A 27,625-nucleotide genomic window follows, 5' to 3' on the forward strand; every position below is an offset into this window, starting at 1 on the left:
AGTAGGACTTTATGGCTCCAAAGCATTTGCCAAGAAGTTAAGCGGCTAAAGTTTCGCTAAAAGCTGGCAAAAGACATAGCTCAAACGGTGAAATGCAAAGTGATACCAATTAAATTGACAGTGTACTTGACGCGTACTTGAAGTACTTTGCCTAGTACTGCGTAGTTCACTTGAAGTACATTTGGGATTAGGTACTTTGCACTGAACTTGTAGTACTAATGATCACAGGTACTTGGTATCTTACTTGAAGTATAATTTTGAGGTACACCGCTCACCACTGCATTCGTTGTTCGCGATTTTCATAAGCTGCGTACTACTGCTGCTATCATATTTACTTCTCGAATGAGGTTGGATGCCTTGTGTGGTGTGCGAGGAAGCACCACCAGTCAACCATCTGGGAAAACGCACTTGCAATGATGATATTTGTTTCACTAAACTGAAAACAACGTCGTTGTTTTTTTTTAAACTTTAATTCGGGAAATTTACGAAACAACGACAACTTTATTCTGAGATGAAACTCGAAAAACGAGAGTTATTGACTTGGAAGTTCAACGTCCACCGAAGAACCCAATATATGTACTTGGAAACAGGGCAGTCTCGAGAGCTTTATCGGTCTCACCAGCGCTGGAAGAGGAAAGCAAAAAATTAATGCAGCTTGGTACCACCGTCACGTAGAATGCGTTCTTGATGTTGATTGATGTATTGTGTGGATGTTGGGATGTGAACGATACGTGGCAAACAGCTTGGTAACCACGTCACCACAACATTGTTGGCTCCATTGTGTGATAGGGGCATGATGACAACGCTCTACCTTGTGTTGTACCGATAAACGAAGATCGATGTTATTACAAAAAAATAAATAAAATAAATTGGCGGTCTCACTGCAATGCATCCGCACAGGGACCGCCATTTATTTATCGTTTATTTAATATCATTATTTATTTATCGCCAGTTTTTCGTTAACGAGGCATAATGCGACAGCATTGCTGCTCACTCGCCGAAGTGCTAAGAATTAATCGCATGAGTTAAAATTCAACGGAATGATTTGCAGCTAAACAGAAATGTAGGATAACGGGATTGAGTTGCTTTGCGTTCTGTTGGCAGAGAGTTTACTGAGCCATCACTACGTTTCAAGCCAAAAAATTATGTGCATGTTTGTAATTTGAGAAGAATAAATGTCTTAGTCAACTTTAAATCATGTGTTGCTTCTTCACGTTCCGCACCCGCTCTCCAAATATAACGTATAGGCTTATGAGCCCTAAATTTAAAAAAGCGTGGCTTTGCGTCACGAGACAAGTATGGAGTGCTAAAGTAAGCTACATTACCTGCACTTCACCCTGTCAATCAATCAACGTATTGACACCACGAACAAAGACAGAATCGATCGTTGTGCCGTTCCTGGTAGGAAGCATTTTGAGATCATTAACCAACTGCAAATCCAGCGCACGCTGTGATGGAAATGCTGCGCCACGCGGACATCCGCTCTCTGGTGCGTCGCATAGGCTGTTGCCCGCTGTCGCATAGGCTGTTGCATAGGCTGTCGCAGGTGCGTCGCATAGGCTGTTCCTGCACTGTACCCGTGGCGCAATCTACCGTCGCACAGCGCTACTAGTGAACTACGATCACTTCGCACAAAATGCCACATGAATCTTACCATAGAAGTAATACCCTATTGTGCCTCCTGTGCCTGCTCTGCCGTATACCAGCTGTACCCTATTACCACGCTGTTTCCCACAATATTATCTCTGCTACGAAGAAATTTAACGTTGTGTAAACCTATTTCCCACAACCTCGGGTCCTCAGCCCATCCGTCTCGCGAGCCAAGGAACACGCAGCACACAAGAGCTCAAGCAAACATACAAGGGCTTATTACGTTTCAATAACCTTTCCTACAGCGGTTCTGCCACAGCGAGGAATGCCCGCAATAACCAGGCTTCTTGCCTTAAGTAGCAAACAGTCTCACCCCCATTTTGCGCGCGGGACGCCCCCATGAAACATTCGTCCAGCAGATAAGGTATGACCCGCCACAACGTGCAGGTTGTTTTCTCAAAGGTTTGTAGCTGCCGCATCGCCAGCCCCTGACATCCAGCACCTGCTCCGTGGCTCGAATAAATAAACATCCTCGGGCCAGTTGGAATCTGGTAGCCGACACCAAGGGACTACTGCTTTCTCTCTCCTCTGATTCCAACAATTGGTGACCCGAAGGTTTGACGTTCCGCACCATTCACCGTGTCTCCAGGGAACGGTCACGTCGCCACGACTCCCGGTACCCCTCTCTCACCCCCAATTTGCGCGCGGGACGCCCTCATGAAACATTCGTCCAGCAGATAAGGTATGATCTGCCACAACGTGCAGGTTGTTTTCTCAAATGCTTCTGGCACGTCCCACTTAACACTTTTTAATTATGTCCTGGCGCAATGTGGCATCAACAACAAGGAGATATTTGCGGATTGTGTGAAAAATATTGTTTACCCCATTCCCTCGGCGTGCGGTTTCTGCTATATGTGCCAAACTGGACGCTGTTTAAACGTAAGATTGTCGGAGCCCAACCGAAACACAAAAGCTACCGACACGGACTCCGAACTGTGTAAACACATTTGGCCGAATGTAACAATTGGCAGGCTGACTTCCAGCCGACGTCTGCGCTAAGGAAAGATAGGAACCACGGAGGAAGGAAACACAACGAGTGGCTCTTCCCTCCAGACTAGCGTAGCCACCCTCTAGCGGTCGCTCGAGTCAAAATCGCCATTACGTACTGCTCACCAAGTGATCCTCTCTAAAATTTCGGTTTTGCAAGACTTTGTTTCTCGCGCTGCTCTCCATGTGATTTTGCTTGTCGAAAGTCATTTATTGTGAAAATGTGACCGCCACCGTAGAAACGACGTATGGCAATGTGTTCCTGTCCCGGGAACACGTTTTATTCGTAAGTACATGATCAGTGTTTTTTACAGTCGACCCGTGTTTATCCGGACTTTATTTATCCGGATCCTGCGCTATCCGGACAAAAAATAATCGGGACGGATTTCTCTCCATGTATTTCGCCCTCCTTTATTCAGGACTCGGACGAGAATTCCGGGGAACAGAAGTGACTAATACCCAACAATCGGCTTCAATTAACCGGTCATTGTCCAGGAATGACGCTTGGCCCACACCTAGTCAGTCGAGGTCGAGAAGCCTGGTCGTGGCCTCCTTTTTACTGACACAAAGAGGGTGTTGCTAGGAAGAATTTTCTCCTTGCCGACTTCGTCACGTTACACAAAAGATATCTACTGAGCAATCTGGTCATTTCAGACTGAGAAGGTCCGCAACGAGGACCCCTGCGCTGCAGTCACAAATGACGACATCGTCAGTGTTATCGCTTCGGGTAGTGTTCAAGAAGAATCTGATGATTAAAGCGTGAATGCACCAGCTGTGACGCTAAAAATGCGTGGGCGGCACTGAGAACAGCGCTATTATTTTTCGTGCAACAGAACAATATTTCGCAAGTCAATGCCAATAACAAAGGTTTGCAAGAACTGGATGCGTGTATTAGAATGAAACAGATGACAATGGATAGTTTTCCGTGTGATGGTCAATAAAGATGTCGTTTTAGGATCACTCTGGATTTTCGTGTTTCACTTATCCGGTTCCCCCGCTATCCGGCCATTTTCATAGGAAACGAAGCCGTCCGGATAAACGCGGGTCGACTGTATTCCTTTTTTTTTGTCGCCTGTATGTGTTCGAGTCATCTTGAATCCTTCGTTTGGCACCTGGCACTGTGCCGCACATTCATTTCATATCCCCTGTTGTTGTACAAATCTGATTAATGGTGTTCTGGGTACAGCATTCTTTACCACATTGTTGGAAATCACCATTACCACACATGATCTTTCATGTCCCGCCTACTCATTTTGCGTTCTGCACACTGTGACTGGTCTTGTAATAGAAAACAAAACATCCGAACATACAGAAAGAATAGTGCAAGCCCGCGTTCAACATAATACTGCCATCTGAACTGTGACACAACTACCAACTATAGTTCGCGTCGTCTGCTTTGGTGGCGCCGTGCTCTCTGGAGGGTCACGTGAGCGCTCACGTGGTAGACAGGAGCATCCCAGGATACTTTGCGAATGCGGTTACGCGCTTGTCCCGATGGAAAACTGTCGGAGGGGCTGCTCCTGTGTTTCCTTCTTCCATGATGGGTACTCAACCAAAAGGTTCCTCCTGGAACTGGTGGAGATCAGGAGTAGAGGGAGTTGTGTTAGCAATCCCTCCGTCTCACCCTCTCTCTCTTTCTGTGAAAATCTCTTCGCTTGAAAAATCCTGGCTCGGAATAAACCTGTTGCTGTATTCGAGAATGTGGTTGTGATCATCTCTGTACGCCTTGTCTCGGTATTTAATCGTTTTCATTGACTAAAAAATATCCGACTTCGCCTGTTGGTGCTGCGGACCACTGAAAGCACTAAAAGCACACAAAAGACAACACAGACCGATAACAGATACCAATGTATACTTACGCAGCTCCACTGAATATACTTTGTTGAGGCAAGGCGGCATTGGCGGCGTCTTCTATGTCGTCTCTGAAGCACAGCAAGGTACACACAATGACTGCATACGCGTAAGAGACTTTTCACAAGTTGATATATATGAAACCGAATGGTATAGAAGCGAAGCAGCACGCCTGCATACCGGCAACGAACGGGTAATAATGCGAAAGTACCGGTAAACTTTCGACCGCTGTGACTGCGTTAAAAACATAATGGAAAATGAAATGGTTGTGTTTTCCTTACGATGCCTGGTTGACTTCATATTGACTCCACAAAAGGACGAAGCACAGTAGCAGGGCTGACACAGAGAGCTTCATATTGCCTCCTTGAATGGAACGGAATGGAATTTGTGCTCAGGTAGCCACACATGCAATGCGGTAGGTATCGGCAGCACTCTGGGGACAAGGTAAATTTGAAAATGACGCATTCTCAATAATTCGGAACAAAACGCACAGCAGGCTTTCTGTTCCTTTCCATTATACAGGGTGTTTGCTCTAACGTGTCCAGAAATTTTATTTAAAGCGAGAGATAAAAGAGAAACGGGCGCTACTTTTAGAAAGGAAAGTTATGTAGCAAGCGAGCTGGTGGTGACGATCCATGACTTGAAAACCCGAGACGAGGTAGGGACGATAACAGGCAAACACAAACACGGTCTCAAGCTCGGCTGACAGGTTTATTGCACAACAACATTTAAATAGACACTAGGTGGGAAAGAGGGGGTAAGTACAGTCACTATATAAGCTTACGCTTACAGTATCGACACGCTTTACCCCTATTCAAGATCCCGCTCCGGGCGCCCATTCGCTCTGAGAGATCACGTGATCTGGTGCGTGCCGTGTGCTTAGCCGTGGACGCAGCCTTTTTGTTGCTCGAAGCTGCTGCCGTGATTTCGCCGTTTTGTATGCGTTTTTAGGGCTTAGTAGTCCGCGAAATGCCGCGTTGCGCGGCTCTTTACTGTAAAAACAGCACAGCGAAAGGCCATACGCTCTTCAGGTTTCCCCTAGGAACGCGAGATGGTCAATGTCTCGAGGCGTGGCTTCGAATCGTGAACAGGAAGGATTTCCAAGTTACAGGACATTCGAGGCTTTGTCAGGTATGTATATTTCATCTTATTAGCAGTATACTGCCAATTCAACCTAAGTACGTTCTCCCGCGTTGTAACCACCGAGCTACTGCTTTAAATCAATTCCCTTTTGAAGCGGGGCGTAGTCGGACGACAGCCGTTCTTGAAACGTAACATGTAGCAGCATATTTTCTTCTTTTTCTGTGTCGTTTTCAGAAAACTTCCCTGTGATTAGAGCGTGCCCGCGGTCAACTTTGTCATTTCCCCGCGCGTGCTAAACGTAAAATGCCACGTAGGTACCTGTCCTGCCTCAGTCGTCCCATCGCAATTGTTATGTATAAGCAAGCGCCTTGCACGTCGGTCTTGAGTGTACATGCACAAGAACAGCTTCTGTGTGTGCTTCTGTGTACGCTGTAACATCCTACCCTAACGGTGTAGGTAGTGGGCCTCTTCCATAATGACACCTGCATGTTACCATGTTACCAAACATCTAGCATTGCACACCTATTAGATAAGAATGAGATCTGCTACAACGTTTACGGTTCCCTTTTGTAGCACCATTTCGAGCCGGAGCAATTCTAGAAAGGCAGAGCTGACGGCAGGCTATTCCTTCTCTGGAATGCCATTCCCACGATACCCGGGACAGACATGAGTGGAAGGAAGTGCAGTAATAAGCGTCCAAGGAGCCCATCCCTGGCACCACTCACAGGACCAACAGGTATGGCTATGTGCGGCTATCATAAACCTTTCAAATATAAAATCAATGTCAAATGATCAAAAATGTGTTCTACAAACTTTCAACAATATCTCTCAGCAGCTCTGTCACCAGCTGTCGGAACTGCACAGACTGGTACCATTGATGATGACGAGGTGGGGGAGCCATTGATGCATTGTAATAGGTTTCTGGACGACGTTTCATCATCACATGATGGTAAGAAGCATGCAACCTGTCACACCGCAACATCTTAATGTGAACAATACTGTCTTACAGCATGTCCCTTAATGGTTGAGGAGCCTATTACACTACAAGAAGTCACGGAAGTCACCGTCCCCACCAGTGGTAAGAAATTATCATCCCTATGGAATGAACCGCATGTAAAACTATTTGGATCTCTTTGCAGCGGAAGACGAGTTGCTTCAGCAGCTTCCTGTTGTTTGTGCAGCCACCGTCTCCACCAGCGGTGAGAAATTATTATCATTATGGAATGAACCGCATGTAAGACTATTGGATCTCTTTGCAGCACAAGACGAGCTTCAGAAGCTTCCAGCTGTTTGTGCAGCCACTGCCTCCACCAGCGGTAAGACATTGTTATCATTATGGAATGAGCCGCAATGAACATTTCCTTCTCTGCTTTTCTTCCATTCAAAAGTTTGCTTTACAGCTGCTTCAATGGAAGTGGAGCACATACTGCTCATCGACCCTACATCCGCTAGTGCCGACAGAGATGACGCATCATTGTCACTGAACTCGTCGACAGTTTTGGTCGAAGATGGCTATGTGCCCCCAAGTCATGAACGGCTATTCTGTGGTGGGAAACCATGCGAGCATGAGCTTCAAATCGTTGACTTGCGACGGCGTCTCAATAGTGCTCTAAAGAAAGTCCGCCAAATGGAAAAGAAAATGGAAACCCTGGAGAGTGAGCACCTTCCCACCTTTCCTATGCTAACCCGTTCGTGTGGCGGTACAACAATTTTCATTATCTTGGTCCCTTTCCAGAGGACCCAAGGACATTCCTGTCCTCAGACCAGATTCGAAAATGTTGAAAATACAGACTCACGAGCTAATCGGTACAACATTTATCCTCATTCTCCACCTCAGTGTTTCAGAAGTGTACAACCAGGGTTCAAGCTGCAATTTTTGTTCACAGTTGGGACGAGGCAACAGTGCTCAAGGCATTAAAGGCACGACTCGCGTGTGGCCGTGGAGGCTATGAGTTCGTGAAGGAGCACCTCATGCCGCTTCCTTCTGAACGGACATTGCAAAGGAAGATTAAAAACGTGAAGTTTGGACGAGGTACATGACTAAAACAGCAAATCACAGTTGTTCTTGATGGTGTCTTTGTCGTGCTTCTCCTAGGTATTCTGGAAGAGCTTCTACCAGCTCTGAAGGTCAAGCTGGAACAAATGCATCCTCAGGAACGACGTTGTGCTGTCCTCCTTCATGAGATGCAACTAACTCCAGGCCTTGATTTTGACCCGACGCAAAAAGTCGTCATTGGGCAGGCAACAGCACCTTTTCCTGGATAAATTTGCAGGACTGATGTCAACCATCACGATTCAGAAAGAAAACCAGAGCAGCTGCTTTAAACCAGTGCAGGCTGGTGTAATGGTGTCAACATACAGTGCAATTGCCCTACAGTCTTTCCTACTCAAGCAGCAGAACTTTCCTACTCAAGCAGCAGAACTTTCCTACTCAAGCAGCAGAACTTTAAATTTGTAATGCTGGGTAGGCTAAGTCAGGACGCCCTCGAAAACCTCTTTTCTTGTGTTCGAGCGAAGAACCCTGTTCCTCGACCACTGGAGTTCAAGCTCACTTTGAGACTGATCATGCTCTCACAGTATTTCCGTCCGAGTAGAAAAGGCAGCTACATTAGCGACTGTGCAGACTTGCTGGAATTCGTGGAACTCAGAAAAGGTGTAGCGCAGGACACCATTCGTGACAGCGCTAGGGACGGAGAAGATCAGCTCATTACCCCTGAACTTGATGATCCGACACCGATGGACGACGTAGAAGCTCAGTCACTATGCTATGTGGCGGGGTATGTTTCAAGAAGTGTTGCTTCTTGCTATAAGCTGTGCGACGCATGCAAGACCTTCTTAAACGAAGATTTAGTTGTGGACAACGACGACCTTCTGGGATTCAAGTCTTATTGCGGACCCGGTGAACGAAATCCACTCCGTCGACCATCCAAAAAAGTCTTCAGTTTGCTGCAACATGCAGATACGATATTCCGCCAGCAAGAACACAGGATATTGAGCCTTTCAGTGCCAGCTCTCACCCAGGCCGTCTTGCAATCAGGGCTTCAACAATATCCCACGTGTCACAATATCGGAAAGAAACTTGTGGACAAATTTCTGATCCTGAGGATGCGGATTGCACTCAGGAAGATCAACAACAAGCTGAAGAATACATCATCAAAAGGTGGCAGCAAGAGCGTAGCAATGCGAGTGCTCGCAGCCAACATAAAATGAAGTCATCATCCTGAAGTATGGTTCCACCGCAAACTAAACAAAAGGCCCTTTTCAGGGCATCCCACTTGTTTACACAAGAGGCAGCACTGCGAATGATTGAAAACCCTCATGCATCTGAGTAAAGGAAATAACACTTTCTTAAAACCACAATATTGAAACAAACAAGTAATGCTAATTTGCACACACAAAAAAGTGCAAAAGCTTTGTGATGGTTGTTCAGAGTCTGGAACACATAAGGGTGTGGGGGGCAAACAATACACACAAAATCCCACTCCCAGACTCCTGTGTTTCTCTCAATAAACATATTCCCCCCCCCCACACACACACATTCTCCGTACGTTTATGTTTACTTGTTTGAGAAGTGGAATGTTTATTCTGCTGCAGGCCTGTTTACACTGAAATTCGATTCGTCGCAGGTGCTTTCACGGCGCCGGCCGTGTACAATATTCGCTGTTACAGCCTCTTGCATTGAGGTATTCTACATTGACAATAAGGAAAGATAAGCGAAAGAATAAAAATGAAGCGCACTCCTGATTTTAATGCGTAACGGATGCAAAAAATGTACACGGAACGAAACATCGCGAATTTACTTGAACAAGATTTTGTGTGGATGCTATACTCCAGCAGCATGCGCACGAAATCTTGTTCAATTCATGTTTCATTCTTGTAAATTGTTTGAAAATAAGGGTTCATTAAAAGCAAGGCGCATTTTTCTCAAGGAAATACTAACGCGTATACGAGAGCTTCATATCCAGAGGCCGCGACGCCGGGCCGACAACACAGGCTGCTCGCTCGGGAGAAAACGAAACGATACGGGGTCACGTGGCTGAGCCTCGAGCAACAAGATGGCAGCTGTGCTCCTGTACGTAGTTCAGTGTCGATACTGTAGCGTAAGCTTATATAGTGACTCTAGGAGCTACGATCAACCAATCAACGATCAGTAGGCCTGGCATGAGCCAATCAACGTGAAGTGGGCGGAGCTAATGGCGGCCAATCAGATGGCTTTGGAATTGGCTTGTGTTGGCTTAGAACTGGATTGTGTTGGCTTAGCAGTGGATTTTTGGCTTAGAATTGGATTGGAATTGGATTACAGAAAACTCTTGGCTATAGGACATATATTTATACTACTCATAGGTGCAGTATTCTATGGACACATGCAGTATCTATTATTCTGGGCTCTTTCCTGCAATAAAGTGGAATTATTTGGCGAATTTTTGTTGCATTACGGTTTAGATGCGTGCTACTAACGCTGTGGGAAATGCTTCCATGTATTCAGATGTTCTGATTTAAATGAGATAGCGGCGTACGCGGGCTATAGTGAGAGGATGAACCTGGTTCAAGTGATGCGCCCGTGATTCTTAATTTTCTTTTCACCGTCGCGAGAACTCTTTTATATTGCTTGACTTTCGCAAGAACGTGCATTGTATATATTCTTCACGTGATGGATGCGTTTGTTTGTGTCATACGATTTTGCACTGCAGTGCGCCTAGCTATTGGGCGTACGTGACAGACAAGTGCCACGTCTTTTGTATGAGCAGCAAGCTATGCCTATGCCATGGATATTTTTTAAGCGATAGCATATAAAAGTGAACGGGCTTCGGTGCGTATACTACTTTGTGCACCTATGTGGTAGTGGTACTGCTAACTAGTCTCGGATAATACGAACTGTTTTTTCATGCCTGTGAGGTTCGCATCATCGAGATCCTGTTGTAGCAGCTGTTCTGTTTTTCCTATGAAACGATTTCGCATGGTATGCCGTCTCTACAGAGATAATTGCATCCCCAGAATGCCACACTGTACGCATCATATCTGGGAACCTTAGGCACCGCGTGACGTCAGCGTCCCTTGGGCAGGCAATAGCTGCAATGCAAAATTGACAGGCAATCCTATTTTCCGGCTACTGCTCTGGAAACTTCTTTCTGATGCTTTTGGCAATCGCGAACCACATACTTTTTTCCAGAAGAGCCGCCGGAAAACCGCATTGCAGGTCATTTCAGAATTGCTGCCGTTGCCTGTACAAGGACCGTGAGGTCACGTGACGTCTACGGTGCTCATGTTTGACGCATACTATGTGGTATTTTTAGGTGCAGTAAGCGAACATAAGAGTCGCAAACAGCCCATAGGATAACCGGCATCGAACACCACTTAAAATAGGGGTAAAAAATTTGACGATTTTTTACGCTTACTATCCATCATCCTTGTATGCGTAAGGTACTCACCCTTAGAATATAGGTAAAAAAACTTGACGATTTTTGACCCTTACTATCCGGTTTCTTTGTGAGAGCGTAGTTAGGTTACTGCAGGTGCCAACTGCTTTCGATTTTACCGCAAGCTCATCCAGTTCAGGAAGTAGAGGAAGGTGGGAAGTCTTGGCACTTCGGATGCGGCCTTCCTTGGCCTCCATCGGCTGCGGACACACGGTGCTTAAAATTAGCCACTGCATGATTGTGCTTCCGTCTTTTACTTTGATGTACTTCTTTGATGAGAACGAAGGTGCAGAGCAATTGTGCCGTGCATGTGTACTAAATCTTCAGTTTTGATGCTTGTCTAGTGAAGCCTCATTTGCTGTGAAATAATTCTGCAACTTAGTTTATATACAGGGTGTCCACGCTAAGTGTGAACAGGTTTAGTTTAAAAATATATAACACTTTTTCCAAGATGAAATCAATTGCAATATAGCATATGCTGAAGGGCACTCCCTAGCAGGGCATTAGCAAAGTCCAAAGGCAATGTCTTAATTAACTTTCATTAATTAACTTTTAATTATAAAAGCTACAAAGTTTTCCCAATGAGAACATCGGTTCCTTTCGGTCACCTGATATCGTAGCCGTTTTCAGAACAAAAATCCGTTCGATAGATCGCCCGCAAAAAATTCGTGAAGGAACGCCATTTTTTTCTTTATTTTGTTCATTGCGCTTCTTAGAAGACGCGTATTTCCTTCATCCCCAACGGGAGAGGGGGAAGGAGCACAGTGCCGCCTCATGCGTCGAAGATGAGGTTTAACTTGCGGAAACAAAACAAAAACAAATGTATCGGGTGACTCTATCGGAACTGGCCTTATCTTGGGTTGCATTTTCTGTTTCCTTTTAATCTTTTTCCAGGACGCGAGAGGCGATAGTGTGCTCTTTCTCCCTCTCACATTCGGGGTGAAAGAAAGACACGTCTTCTAAGAAGCGCAATGAACAAAATAAAGAAAAAATGGCGTTCCTTCACGAATTTTTTGCGGGCGATCTATCGAACGAATTTTTGTTCTGAAAACGGCTACGATATCAGGTGACCGAAAGGAACAGATGTTCTCATTGGGACAACTTTGTAGCTTTTATAATTAAAAAGTTAATTAATGAAAGTTAATTAAGACATTGCCTTTGGGCTTTGCTAATGCCCTGCTAGGGAGTGCCCTTTAGCATATGCTATATTGCAATTGATTTCATCTTAGAAAAAGTGTTATATATATTTTTTAAAAACCTGTTCACACTTAGCGTGGACACCGTGTATATACAGGGTGTACACGCTAAGTGTTTCGTGACTTTCGCGCAAGTTTTTCACAACCTTCCTGATTATTAACAAATGGAACTGATTGACCTGCAGTGCGACGCACCGATAAGAACAAGCTCGGTGAAGTTGGGGCGGCTTCGTTTTGTTCTTATGTTGGACGAAAGTACATATAAAATACGTATCTTGTCGCGGAGAAACCTGTCCATGTTCGGTGCAACTTGTGTCTAAGAATAATAATTCGTGGCTTTAAACGTCGCGAGACAACTGTGTCAACACATGTCTGAGAGCAGGCGTTTTCTGAGATGAACCTGAAGAAGTCAAAGTTACGCTCAGAACTATAACAAACAACACCACAACGTTGCAATTGCGCAATCACTTTCACACGATGTTGACACAACAGTTACAAACAAGAGGTGACAAGTGTCCGCATGACAGAGCAAATAAAAAGGATTGCTGACCCTGTGACTGAGCAGCGCTACATAACCCAAATATATATTACGTTTTATGTCGTTTCAAGTTCTGTGTTTTGCCATCTATATCATAAACACACTACCCCAAAGCCGTGTTATGTGGCCCGCGTAGCTCCTCCATGGCTCAATGCGACCCGCGGGCACGAATGAGTTTGGCACCCCTGCTGTAGGGCTATTCGGCAGCTTTAGCTCAGTCAGAACGTGACACGTTTGGAACAACTCAGGGAAAATGCTTCTCCCTTTTGTAAATACCTTGCGTGCTGAAACTCGCCCCAGAATGTTGGTTGGGAACAAAACAAATACAAGTTATATTACAAGTATACCTTACCGTGGCTCTTACTCCTACAATACAGCTGAGCTAGCACTTCTGTTGCCGTGTTTTATATTATGGCGAAGCTTGCGGAATTAGCTTGAGGTCAACGACAGGTAAATAGCGCACCATCATTATGACAACCCAGATCGCAAAGAATTTCCTGTGTACCACATCTGTGCTTCGAATTCCCATTCGCGTTTGGTATGAGTACCGTTTAAGCCACGTTGTGACCCACATAGAGGTAATGAGTGCTGGATGTTGACGGAAAATACGACGTGCACGACACGAGGCACTCTATTATCACGATAGTCACTCCAGCATTTCTTGATGTCCTTGTTTTCTTCACTGCTGTATTTTTCGAAACGGCCAAGGGCTTTCGTTATTTACTGATTTGCTATCGATAGCAAATTGGGAAATGTGAGGCCTTTTTTTTTTTTTTTTTTTTTGATGCAGCCTGTAAGGTCAGTTTCGCCCGAGCCATGCCCAGCTGGTTTCAAAAGATCTTTTGTCCCATCGTCACTATCCACCTGGGCCCTAAGTAGTCAGACACGCACCTTATCTATGCTATTGCTAACCTAATTTTTTTTTTTTTTTTAGTTCTGGCACCTGTATCGCTAAAGTGCTGCATAACATTCCCTATACCTTCAGAGTCAGTTGGAAGCTTTCTAACGTACTGAAAGGGATACTCATTCTGTATAGCGGGGATTAACAAAGCCGCTAACTAATGGGGGATAATAACGCACGCGACTGTTGTTTGGCCTGTCCTTGGGTCGTGCACTTAAGGGATGTTTCCCTTACAAAAGCCTAGTTCTCACATACGACAACGGCGCACGGCAACAGCAACGGTGACGTGCCGTTGCGGCCGCCGTGCGTGTCGCCGTCGCTCCACCTCGCCGTGCTGCCGTGTTCACGTGATGTCGAACATCACGAGTCGCGGCGAGCAAAGATGGATTTCCACGTGTTCTCTTTGCACGTGTTCTCTGTGTATCTTTAAAATCAGAATGCGACAAATCATACAAATAAGGAAACCTTCTCACAAGTTCAATTAATTTCTCGGCATCAAGCTGAGAAGCCGCCATCTTCATTGGTGCGGGCCGTTCATTGGTTGAATGTGATGTGGGCGGGACCACGGCACGGCAGAAGTTGAGCATGGCTCAACTTCCTTTTGCTCAACTTCTTGCTCAACTTCTGCCGTGCCCTGGTCCCGCCCACATCACATCCAACCAATGAACGGCCCGCACCAATAAAGATGGCGGCTTCTCAGCTTGATGCCGACAAATTAATTGAACTTGTGAGAAGGTTTCCTTATTTGTATGATTTGTCGCATTCTGATTTTAAGGATACACAGAGAACACGTGCAAGGAGAACACGTGGAAATCCATCTTTGCTCGCCGCGGCTCGTGATGTTCGACATCACGTGAACACGGCAGCACGGCGAGGTGGAGCCACGGCGACACGCACGGCGGCGGCAACGGCACGTCACCGTTGCTGTTGCCGTGCGCCGTTGTCGTATGTGAGAACCAGGCTAAAGACCTATGTCAGCTACGGTAGCAGGAGCCTGAACAAATTTTACCGGCTGTCTCCGGATTCGCAAATAACAGGCGGGGCCAAAGACTCTGGCTATAAGATGCCGAGTTAGCCTTGGTGAAACAACTCGGCCTGCTGGGGACTTACGGCTGGTAGGTTCGGGACCTCATCTTAACCCTTACTCCGGCGGGTTCCTGTCTACATTCCTCTGCTGTAAATATTGTATTGTTTCGTTGACGTCCTGCTTGCACTTCAACTGGTCCCACTCCAGGGATATCAAGGAACCATCATCCCGATTTCCATCACAGTATCCCGGATCCCCGGAAAGGGAAACTTTTACTGAGCTGGTGCGTCTACTAACTGATAAGCAAATTAATATTCCAGTCTAATAATGCATTTAATTATTCACGAGCAACAATTAGTCAGTAAGAGCAGTTTGAGTAAGCCATGCACCTGTAGACAGCGCAGTACTGTGGATTTCAAATCTTAGATTTCATTGATTTATGATGTGACTATTTAAAAAAAAAGAAAAGAAAAGACGTAACGGAAAAAGGGCAACCGCACTTCCAACGATGATTTATTGGGACAAGCAGCTTTATTTATATGCTGTAAATTCAAAAAATCCTTTTTCAGTGTCACTGGCTTGTTCCATAGTGCACTCGTGTTTCTACACCTCAAAAGTGACAGTGCTCCTGTACACTTTTTAAATGGTGTTTTTTTTACATGGAACACCATTTTAAGGGCACTGCCACACTCGTGCGACACGATCGACGTCCAACACTCCGAGACACGGCACAAGAAGTCGAAAGCAGTCGTGTCGTGTCGAGTCGTTGTGTCCGGATGTCGCCGACATACATTCACACCGCCACGACACCGCCGCATCACGACAGGAAAATCAGTGTCGCAAAACTTGTTTCGTCAGTGTGATTGCAGAGCCTATTGAGCAGTCGGATCATACGTGTCGTACGACCATGTCGCATGATGTTCAAAGTCTGTTCAAACATCTGTGATCACCGCTCACTAAACAGGCATATTCTCCGCCAATCTATTACATTTTGGTGAGAAACACGTCCATTTACATTTTTCGTCGCTGTCTTCGATATCCAGTGCAAGCTTGCGCATCAAATTATCGTAACAACCGAGACGCTTGCGGTGCAATATCCAAGGTCGCGACCAAATTCGCTTCCCCTTAAGCTCGTCCTTATAGGCTGTATGCCTGGGATAGCATCGATAATTTTAAAATATGAACAGTTATCGGCAAAAATATTGATGTTCACATCGACTTGAATATCGATCTCACATCGATATAGATATCGATATGCATGCTGATAGAAATGTATGCTTACAATGTAGCAACAGTTAGCTTGTACTCTTCTATTTGTCTCTTCTACATGTCATGCTAGTGTGCCACGTATGACGTATCGTTCCACAATGTAGAGACGAAGGAGACACAGTGTATCACGACAACAGGAAGATTGTCAGGAGGATGGGGCCCGCAAACAATGGTTCTCCAGGGCTACAAACCGTTGACCTAACAACGTTTGTTGGTGGGTGCCATGCCTAAGGCAACTGGCTCGTCGAAGGGAATTGACGTTTCACGTGCCGATTGAGTGCGTCACCGTTCATTGTGCCGTTGGAATTCTTTTCACTCGCCAGTCCCCCAACTCTCTTTCTGCCAAGTGCCAACACAGAACACACACTCGATTCTTTTGTAAAAAGTAATGAGTAATGTCATTAAAATTACATCCCAAATGTAATCAAATTACATTACAAATTACCTAATATCAAAAGTAACGCATTATATTACAAATTACCAGAAAAAGTAATTTATTACTGTAAGTTCATTACAGTAATGCTATTACTACCCAGGTATGATCAAGTATGCGTGTCCTGTATTCATACGCGCATCGTCATCATCACTTTTAAGCTGGATATTTCGAAATCCTAAGTTGTTATGTAATTGATAACAATACAAGCATGAGTAAGAAACACCATAATAGCATGTTTCGCCGAAAAGAACATCATGTCGCCCATACGGCTATTACTACTTTGATACGGAGCGTTACCTTCCTAAGCCTAACCATGATTTATTTTAACAGCGTTTATTTTGAGGACGTGTATTTTTAAACGGTTTATTTTCGAAAATGGATTTCGAAGGGTGGAATTTTAAGCGTGGATTTTTTAATGCTTTATTTTAAAAGATTTATTTCGGCGTATAGCCCCGGCATCACTGGCACCACCTTCCTCCGCTTCAAAAACTGATCCGTTTCATTCTTCGAACTGTACTCAAGCTCCACACGTGTAATACGTATAATGTCGTTGTGATAAATCAAGGTAACAATTGCAAAACACGTATTTATTGCGTTTTGTACAGCAACCTGAATGCCCGCTGTGAGCAGCAGACTGCATGCAACTACACTTGTCTCAACACAGTCGACCTCGTCTTCTCTCAGCAGCTGCTGTGATGCGGTATGGGTATTTACATTTCTGCTCCTCTTGGGTTTGCTGTCGTACACCATGTACTGCCTTAGAGTCTTGATTAGAATTTCGTAGACCATGTTAGGTGTCCGGCATGTATGTTGTCCACGCTGCTGCTCTCTCGGCCCAGCACTCCCGCTCGCGGAACGCGCTGATTGGTCCAGACTCGCCGTCTTTCCCTTCGCTCCCGTCAAAAGTAGAAGTAATCTCTGCTCTCGCGCAGCGGCTTTCGGCATCCTCGCGGCGTCATCGGCATTCACGGATTGCTGTGTGAACGTGACAAGTTCACCGTCGTTCGCAACATTCAGCGGCGTTCACTGACGTAGTGTGAACGTAGCAAAGGCAGCAGACTTGTTTTGTCACACATCAACCGTTGTTTCGAATGACAACGTCTACTATCCAAAGTTTGTGAATGTGGTACACACTGCGTCAATATGTATAAAATATGCATCTCCTCCTGTACAGTTTACGTACGTGCGTGCGTGCAGTCACACTTAGTTCATCACACCTAATCTCGTCGATGTTTCTCGTTAGGTGCAGCAAGTGGATTCATTAAATTCATTTGTAGCAACAATTTTCAGTGCAGACGCTTGGTGAACACTTGGCGAAATGGCATAATTTGTGCCTTTACACCACTGAGATCTCTATGTACATTGCTATTCCCGTTGTTCGGCACTTAAGCAAAATCGTGAAGGTGTCACACATAACAGAATCGCCTAAGATTGTGGACGAAGCCCAAAGTAAAAAAAATATATCCAACCTCTACTAGACAAACGTCATCATGACGTTGGTGGACAGACCGAAACCGAAACACGTAGGAAGGGGAGAGCTGGGTTCCACGAATGGGCAATTGTTCGCTGCCTCCTATTGAAACAAAAGTAGGACCGAAGGTCGCGTCGCTTTCAGAGACCATCGTAATCCCCTTGTGGCTGAGTCACACAATAAAGGAGACAAGGCAACAACCACTTTACTGCGTGAGGGCCGGATCTTAACTATCGCATTATTGCACGAACAGTCAGCACGAGCAGGGCAGAGACAGGGCTCGTCGTTGTCAGCAGGTGCCGCTACACCCTCAAGACCGTGGCTTTCGGGCGCGACCTTGTTCGCCACTAGCTTTGAACGTAGTTCAACTCTAGCAAATTCGTGGCGCTGTCGAACACCATGACGTCATTTGTTTACAAACAGGTAGAGGTCTATTGGAATATGTCAACCTCACAATATTATTCACTTGTCAGCCCAAGGAGAAATGAAAAAGAAAGCAAGGGAAGACACGACAGGGGCGACATACGAAGAGGTAAACGAAATAGTGTTCAACCTACACTGCTAAATGTCGAAAATTAGACGTGCTTCTAAGGGGCTAAGTTCAGTTTAAAGAAGGTACTGGGACAGAGTGTGTATGTTACGTGCAGTACACCACCACATCACCACAAGTAATGGGGTAAAGTATCACCCCTAGTGGTCCCGTGGGCAGCGCGGCACCGCAAACGCGGGAAAATGTACTGGTCCTCTCGGGGACAGCGTGCGTTTAAGGATTTTAAAGAAACAGAGCAACTTTACATAATGACTGCCACCAATTCTACTATCTCATATTTCCCTGAAAGCACATAGTTTTTGTAAGAGAGTGTCTTATTGGTGCACAGGGACAGCCACCTGTTATTCAGGCACCTCACTACACAAGCTACTGTCTTCCTAATGGCCGCCAAATCGAGTAAGCTAGTGACGAAATTGAACGTGTCCTAATTGAATTCGTCCTTTTAAAAACTTGTTGCATATAAAATACACCCTGTATATCCAAACAGTCCCTGTGGACACTGATCTCAGCTATATTTCACGATGTAGAGTTTAACTTGCCGTTTCCATAAAATTCATTTATTTAATTTATGGTGGTGTATATACACCACTTTGGTATAACATCTCTAGTAGACTTTGAAACAGTAGTACTCTAGTAGTGTTATATTTCTTCCTTTCAAGCCTATCTCAGAGCCCATTCTAAGACACCAAAAAACGCGTTTTAGGCGCCTAAAAAGACACTAAAAGAGGCCCAAAAAGTAATAGGCACGATTAATATTGTACTACCAGCACTACGAGCGATGCCGCCAGCGTTGGTTGCTTTACGGTAACATACTACTCTTCCGCTCGCACTTCTCTGATAACTGCAGCTCATAAATAATCACTTGCATTATAACTTCTGAAGCCATTTGTCGGTTGCACGGCACAGTCTAGCCAAAGAGGGAAATAGGAAGAAAAATAGTAGGCAGATTTTTGCGTTCACAAAATCGCTCTGATCGCACGGAAATATTTATTTTGGAAGTGAACTATAAGCACTGTGTACGCCTCTTCTCTGTGTAAAACAATCATAATTTCAATGTGTTCCAGCGTGAAATTCTGTCGCCTGTCACTACGAAGTGTCCTACAAGCCGAGAACGACCTCATGACGTCGACCGATTTGATGATGCATGCCTATACAAATGCGGGTACTCATGAGGAGGTCGTCGGGAACAGAAGGAACGCCACCACCAGGGCTGGAGACTAACTGATTACAAGTAATTGAGTTCCTTTCAGTAATTACTGTATCAACTGCTTTGCAAAAAGTTATCTGTTGCTGTTTTAATTACTTTTTCGAGTAACTTGTACTCTGAGGAAAGTTCGTTCTTAAATCGAATTTTCATGCGAGGTCCTGGCGTGGAATGTTGCAGAGCTATTCTAATGAGAACTTTAAAAAATTCCTGTTCAAGAGCAAATTTATCAGCATTATCAGCTGGACTACCAAGCGAGTGAGTATGTGTGTTTTGTTTTTGTTTTTTTACAAATTGGCTTTCAACTACGTTCTATACACTATGTTCCAAAGTTTTACATCTGGTCACGTTGAGCAAACCGGAAGTAATTGAGAACTAATATTAATAATAATTCGGGGCTTTACGTAGCGAGACAAATGCGATCAATTGAGAAGTCACTCAATGACATTCCACGAGTAACTGTAACTGAGGTTCATTTCACTCCACGTAACTTTCCTGTAACTTTTACAGGTAAAAACTTTTAAGTGTAACGTAGTTACTTTTAAGGTAATGTAACTCTACTTAGTTACACCTCGTGACTAAATTATGCAGCTCTGGTAACCACTAAGCATGCTTGCAAGGGCAGGCATGGTCTTGCACCGACTGCAAGGAACGCAGGTGAATAAAAAACAACAACTTTCAGTCACAAGGGGAGAGACTTGCATTCGATGATGTAGCACGTCGAAGCGTGTCCTCGGCTGTTACGAACTTATTTCCCATTGTAAAAAAACCAGTGATGGCCAGTAGTTTAGTACATGTAGTTAAACTACCTGATTGTAGTTAAAAAGTAGTTATCAACTATACTCTCAGAAACGAAATAGATAAATTTACGCTTACATCCAATCTTAAGCGTAAATTTCGACAAAATGACGGACGCCGTATCCGTCAGCTCTGTGTTATTCCTAGTACACGTAAACGCGTTCGCTGTAAGCGTAAAGGGCGGAGTTTTATGCGTAAATGGCACGGAGAGTTCGTCTTGACGGATAAACGAGGCTGCGTTGCAGTATATTAGCCCTTTATGCCTATATATTGACGCGTATTGTTTTCTGAATTGTTATACAGGCCCTGCCTTCTGAGAACACGTGCATGGTTCCATGTGCAAAACGTATTTTCTTGCGCTTGGTTAACGGTCACTCTGGCTTCTGGCGTCTCGTGGTCTCACATAATTCACGGTCTAGCAATGTAAGTTGTCACATTTTGCGCTGACTGTCTGTAGTTTTTTAAATTTCATATTTCCTTTGTGTCAAACGTATTACGGGAAGAGATGGCATCGAACGACACGACGTCGCACGATATCGTGGGCAGGGAACCGGAAAAAATGTTCCCGGAAGAAATGTCCCCTGGAAAATATGTCCCCCGGAAAAAAATGTCCCCTCGAGAAACATCCACTTTTGGTGCGCGTGGAATTTTTGCGAAATCCCCGGTTGCGATATTGCAGGTCTTGAAGTCCTCCGGCTCAAAATAAATACTAAAATTCCTAACCACTTACTAAGGGTTTTTACTTTGAAGCTCGACCAACTTTCACTTACGATTTCTCGTAGGGAATACACCGCAATCAATTTCACGTTCGTTGATACAACGTGACACGGGTTCGAATCCTGTCACCAGGTGTGCTCTCTGAGGTTTTCCCTGGGTTTTCCGTCGGACTTTCCTGATGAATGTCGGCTCACTTAGCCCTGAAGTCGGCCCAGGACGCATACTAACCCCCTGTCACCCTCCCTCCTGCTGTCCTCTGTCCACGCCTGTACACCGCGTACAGCAATAGTTGCTTCGCAGCGCTAACACGGAAAAACATTTTCTCTGCTAATTAGCACAAATGTGAAGTGTCACAGAAAGTAGTACGCCGTCCAGTTTCAACAAATCAGGAGAGAAGACGTCATTCGGATTGACCAGGAGCATGTCAAGTTCTTTTTTAGAAGTGTGCAGATCGACGTGCACGGTGATGTGTAAAGAGGAAAATAAAATGCGGGGGGAAAGCAACAAAATTGACAGACAAAAATATATTTCAATATGTCTAGCGGTATCACATCTCGGGAGCCCCATGACTGTACAGGCCGCATTGTTGCAAGACACAATGAAGTAAATTCACCAAAACTGACGCACAGCGACTACCTAGGCAAAGAAATGCTATGTGTGAATAGTCATTTTAAAATGGAATTGAATACGAATAACTTAAGTGACTCGTTGAATAACCGTAATTGGATACATATACAACATATATTGGAATACAAACATGTACGGTACGTATATGTATGCGTAAGTATAGCGCTTACTCTTTTTTTTTCTCCGTGTGCCGGTTCTCTTCAAATATATTCAGTTCAGTAGAAGCATTAATTCGATTTGGAATTCGAACATTGAAAATCCATATTTGATTAGGAAATGGAATAGGATATACGATTACTCGCTTCGGTGCTCAAAAATCCAAACATTCACACCGTCCTATATAGTAAAAAGTCAACGTCCGAAGTCAACCAGTCCACGCGTACCAAAAGTGAATTTTCCTCAGGGGACATTTTTTCCGGGGACGTTTCTTCTAGGGAACATTTATTCTGGGGACAATTTTTCCGGGGGCATTACGAGATTAGTTTTTCCATTTAAACGCTAGAAACAGCATCAGATCCACGATATATACTGCTGCACAGACACGTGCACCCATTTGACAGTACCACAGATCACATGAATGACATGATAAAATGATTTACGAGTCTAACAAAATTCAGTTGAATGTTACTTAAAGGACGAGAAAGATTTCAGAATGGTATGTTTGGCAGTCTGTGACTATTTCATGTGGGAGGTCTCTGGAGATTACCCAGGTCTGGCGAAAAAGACCTTATCTGCATCATGTATTATGACGCTAGCAGATTTTCGAGATTAGCTGTCTCATTGAAATGCAACACCATATCTTAGGAATCTACTGTTGAACAGACATGGATAGCAATTTGACAATATCAGCAAGCACATTATTTTCCGCTTTTAATAATAAAATAAAAAATAATAATAAATAAATAAAATAAAATAATAATAAATAAATAATAATAAATAAAATGCGTCTGCAGTACGCTGAACTATACTTCAGTTGTTATACGGTGATTTTACGCCGGATCAGGCAGGGTGGTGAATTTTTTTCTTTCAAACATTTATCAAAACCTCGTCCCTAGGAGGCATATTGGCGCTGAAACTAGTCGAAAATAATCAGTGGTTATTTTTTCATGACGTATCATTCTGATGTGGGCATTTCGACCATTGCGCTTCCAACGCAGTTTGACGCCATATATCTTCATGTATCTTCATAACTATTTAACACATTTTTTTTTACATATTGTCTGGGGTGGGTAGCATTGCATCGTAAGTTCTGAAGATCCTAAGGTTTGCCTTTGAGGAGATAAAGAGACCCTAGTTGTGACACCCGTATGTGATACTCGATATCTAAATGGCATAATTAACATTCATGTCAATTTTTAATTTATTTCGTATGCGGACGACACAAGCGTGTTTTCCAGTGGCTCTGATATTGATGTAATAGCAACTACTGCTAACGAGATGCTTTGCAACTTGTAAAAATTGGTCAATTTAAACTCTTCACGCATTAATAATAGTAAAACTGAAGCAATCATATTTCGACCAAAAACAGGAGTGTTAGTCTAAATAAGGACATAGCATATCTAACGTTCATCATGACGAGTCAAAACAGCACATCAAAACAAAAAAATTTGCTTCAGAGATGGTCGAAAGTCATGCTCGTAACTCAACTTCGTTCGCAACCCCCTCCTCAATTTCTGTCTTCACATAGTGTTTAGTTTACTTAGATCGTGTATGTACCATGCGGGCCAACGCTGGACCCCCTTCTCAGCAAAATTCTGGATCCGCCCCTGCGGACAGATTCATTGAGTGAAGATATCACCTGACAGACCCACTGCTATGCTAATTGTCATCCATGAGTTTTCTTTTTTCGTGGCATCCCTGTTGTCGCTTCTTTTGCTATTGTATAGCCAGGGAAACTTCTCAACTTGGAGAATAAGAGCTTCTAAGACATCCAATGTTTCCGCCATCTTTGCAAGGAGACGCGCGAGACAAAACGCATGCGCGGCATCCGAACTTTTCTGCCATCCTATTGGCCAGTGCCCTTACGGTTACGGAGCTTGCGGGAGAAAAGTTGCCTCAACTCCTTGCGGAAACGATCTTGCGGGCGCCGTCTCTTCGTCGTCATGGCAACCCCGTACCCGCCCGTAAGCGCCCGTAACCCGTAACCGCAAGCGTAAGCGTGACAGTTCACAGGCTGGTTCACACTGTCACGTTTACGCTTGCGGCTACCGGAATTGCAACTACTCATTGCCTGCGACTACTCAATTGCATTGCGGCTACTCAATTGCAAATTGAGGAGGGGGTCAGGACATCCTGACCCCCCCACCCCCCCTGTAGATCCGCTCCTGTCTGTTCCGAAGTAGCGAGTTGTACGTTGCACTGTCGACGATGACGTTAAGTTAAGAACATTAACAGTTAACAGTTAAGAACATCGTCAAAGAATATCTGATTGTCTTCCAAAGCAGCCGGCACCCGGGTGCTGGACGCTGGACACAATGCTACTCCTATTTCACTTTTTTGCTACGCTGGACACAATGCTACTCCTATTTCACAGGCCGTAATCCGGTCTGTATGCAGTAAGTTGGACTGTAGGTTGTACCGTGAACCTGATGAGTCATTTGGGTGAGTTCCAGTTAGGACTCTTTTCACAGAACTCTCAAAACTCTCAACCTCTCCACACATTTTTCACAGAACTATCGACCCCGATAACCTAGTGCCACTCTTGTGACCATGAGCCCCTGTCAGTCTTGTGCGGGATACTGTCGATATCACAACGATGTCGACGCTCAGTTTCCTTTTTTTGTGTGGATATCTTTTTTTCTATATAATTTCTCCTATCTTTTTTTATATCGTTTTCTCAGATATCGAAAGTAATTGGCAAAGTAACACGTTACTTTTCAAGGCGTTACTTCATTACTTTTGCCGGCTAGTAATTTGTAAAGGTAACAAATTACTTTTTCGTACAAGGTAACGGTAACGGTAATCAATTACTTTTTTTTAGTAGCGTGTACAAGTCTGCCTATAGATCACCCTATAGATAATTAGTTTATGACTTGTCTGCTATGGATTTCGTTTTTTTTTTTTTTGTATATGTCTCATATTGTGTGTACCACGATGCCTCGTCCAGTGGTATAACGCTCATTAAATGTTTTTACACTATAAACGTAATTTAATCCAATCACTAGTTCATAGAGCTATTCTACAATTTATACTTGTGTGTTGTGTTATACTGTTGGTGTATCTCTAGTCTGCTGTTCCCATTGTTTTTTTTATGTTCAGTCACGTGCGCCTTATGCCTAATCATTTTCAGGCCATAGGTACCGTATTCTATAGACGCATACGTGTATCTATTATTCTGGGCTCTTTCCTGCAATAAAGTGGAATTATTTCGCGAATTTTTGTTGCATTACGGTTTAGATGCGTGCTACTAACGCTGTGCGAAATACTTCCAGGTATTCAGACGTTCTGATTTAAATGAGATAGCGGCGTACGCGGGCTATAGTGAGAGAATGAACCCGGTTCAAGTGATGCACTAGGTGCTTCTTATTTTTCTTTTGACCGTCGCGAGAACTCTTGTATATTGATTGCCTTACGCAAGAACGTGCCTTTTTATATGTTATTCACGTGATGCATGCGTTTGTTTGTGTCATACGATTTTGCAGTGCAGTGCGCATAGCTATTATGGCGTACGTGACAGTCAACTGCCACGTCTTTTGGATGAGCAACAAGCTATGCCTATGCCATGGATATCTTTTAAGCGATAGCATATTAAAGTGAACGGGCTTCCGTGCGTATACTACTTTGTGCACCTCTGTGGTACTGCTAACGAGTCTCGGATTCTACGAACTGTTTTTTTCATGCCCTGTGAGATTCGTATCATCGAGATCCTGTTGTAGCAGCTGTTCTTTCTTTTCCTATGAAACGATTTCGCATGGTGTGCCGTCTCTACAGAGATAATTGCATCCTCAGAATGCCGCACTGTACGCATCGTATCTGTGAACCTTAGGTGCCGCGTGACGCCAGCGTCCCTTGGGCAGGCAATAGCTGCAATGCAAAATTGTTAGGCAATCCTATTTTCCGGCTACTGCTCTGGAAACTGCTTTCTGATGCTTTTGGCAATCGCGCACCACATACCCTTTTCCAGAAGAGCCGCCGGAAAAACGCACTGCGGGTCATTTCAGAATTGCAGCCGTTGCCTGTACAAGGACCGTGAGGTCACGTAACGTCTACGGTGCTCATGTTTGACGCATTGTACGTGGTATTTTTAGGTGCAGTAAGCGAACATAAGGGTCGCAAAACAGCCCATAGAATAACCGGCATCGAACACCGCTTAAAATAGGGGTAAAAAATTTGACGATTTTTTACGCTTACTATCCGTCATCCTTGTATGCGTAAAGCGCCCACCCTTAGAATATTTGTAAAAAACTTGACGATTTTTGACCGTTACTATCCGGTTTCTTTGTGATAGTGTAATTAGGTTACTGCAGGAGCCAACTACTTTCGATTTTACCCCAAGCTTTACGGCATGATTGTGCTTCCGACTTTTACTTTGTGCTACTTCTTTGATGAGAACGCAGGTGCAGAGGAATTGTGCCGTGCATGCCTACTAAATCTTCACTTTTAATGCTTGTCTAGTGAAGCCTCATTTGCTGTGAAATAATTCTGCAACTTAGTTTATATATACAGTCAACCCTCGATTTATGAACACCCTCGGTTCCCCGAAAAATCGTTCATAAATCGAGGGATTCATAAATGGAAAATTCCGTTAACTGAGTACTATCGAGCAAATGGAACAGTATTTCCGAGTTGATATTGTGTTTATAATGCCATATATTGTGTAATTTTGCTTTTGGCCATGCCTTCTGCTGTATCACTCTCACATAGAACAGACGTTAGCGCATTCACACTCTGTTTATTATGCAATACTAAATTGTTTCATTGGAGAGGAGAGATGTCACCCGGAAAACCCGTTTGTTGTTCGGATTTGGAGGGGTTAAGAACCGAGGGTGCAATACCTGGAAAACGTTTTGTCCGTTCAGGCGTCATTCATAAGACCACGGAATAATCCCTTTGAAGGTTTCTGTTGACCTCGGAACGACCCGTTCATAAATTGAGGGCAAAGACGCTGGGCAACTCCTAGTTGGTTCCCAGAAATTCCGTTCATTATTCGAATATCGAGGTTCATAAAACGAGGTAAAAATGAATGGAAAAAGTTTGGTTCCCCGTACTCGTGTTCATAAAACGAGGGAATTCATAAATCGAAGGTTCATAAATCGAGGGTTGACTGTATATATATATGTGCCTGGTGCATTGATCTGTGACGAAAGAGCCTGAGGATATCTCGTACATGGTACTTCGTATGTTGTACGTACCTTTATCGCGAAAGCTTTCACTCCATAGAAAATATTTCGTCAGCAAGCTCTCTTGTCAGCGCATAATATACAAGAGACAGGCAGTACATTTTAGCACAGTATGTGAATTAAGCGACGTAGGCACAAGAGTATACTTTAAATATCATGGTCACTGCTTGTCATTCCTATTTAGGTGTCCAAGAGTACACCACGAAGGAGTAGTTTTGACTACTGCCCTGAAAAGTAGTTGAACTATTAGTTAAACCACTCCATCGCGAAGAACTTAGCAGTTATAGTTAACCTACAGAAGATGTAGTTAGTGGCCATCAATGGTCAAAACTATGACATAAATATATACCATGCAGAAAGTACAGTACCCGTTGAGACGTGTGGCGGTCCGTGAACGACGACGACGAGTCTTTGCTGCAGCGCGCTACTGCAACTGGCACCCAGTTGTACAGACAGCGTCCTAGCGTGAGGCCACGAACACCTGCCAGGTGCGACATTGCATCATCGCCGGTCAGGACTCATGTAGAGGAACACCACCACCTCTACATTTGAAGACTAGTATGC

At 44.3% G+C, this 27,625-nt stretch overlaps 2 long non-coding RNA genes across 2 annotated transcripts; one reads left to right on the plus strand and one right to left on the minus strand.

Moving 5' to 3' along the window:
* Positions 1–455: 455 nt before the first annotated feature.
* LOC135384083 (uncharacterized) lies at positions 456–27,625 on the minus strand. Its single transcript, XR_010420237.1, has 4 exons — positions 27,430–27,625; positions 4,770–4,851; positions 4,497–4,559; positions 456–624 (listed from the first exon to the last, which is right to left on the minus strand). It is a non-coding gene; the product is annotated as an uncharacterized LOC135384083 (long non-coding RNA).
* LOC135384084 (uncharacterized) lies at positions 6,428–6,846 on the plus strand. Its single transcript, XR_010420238.1, has 4 exons — positions 6,428–6,520; positions 6,581–6,649; positions 6,711–6,770; positions 6,831–6,846. It is a non-coding gene; the product is annotated as an uncharacterized LOC135384084 (long non-coding RNA).

Source organism: Ornithodoros turicata, chromosome 2, assembly GCF_037126465.1.
Source record: "Ornithodoros turicata isolate Travis chromosome 2, ASM3712646v1, whole genome shotgun sequence".
Lineage (NCBI taxonomy): Eukaryota > Metazoa > Arthropoda > Arachnida > Ixodida > Argasidae > Ornithodoros > Ornithodoros turicata.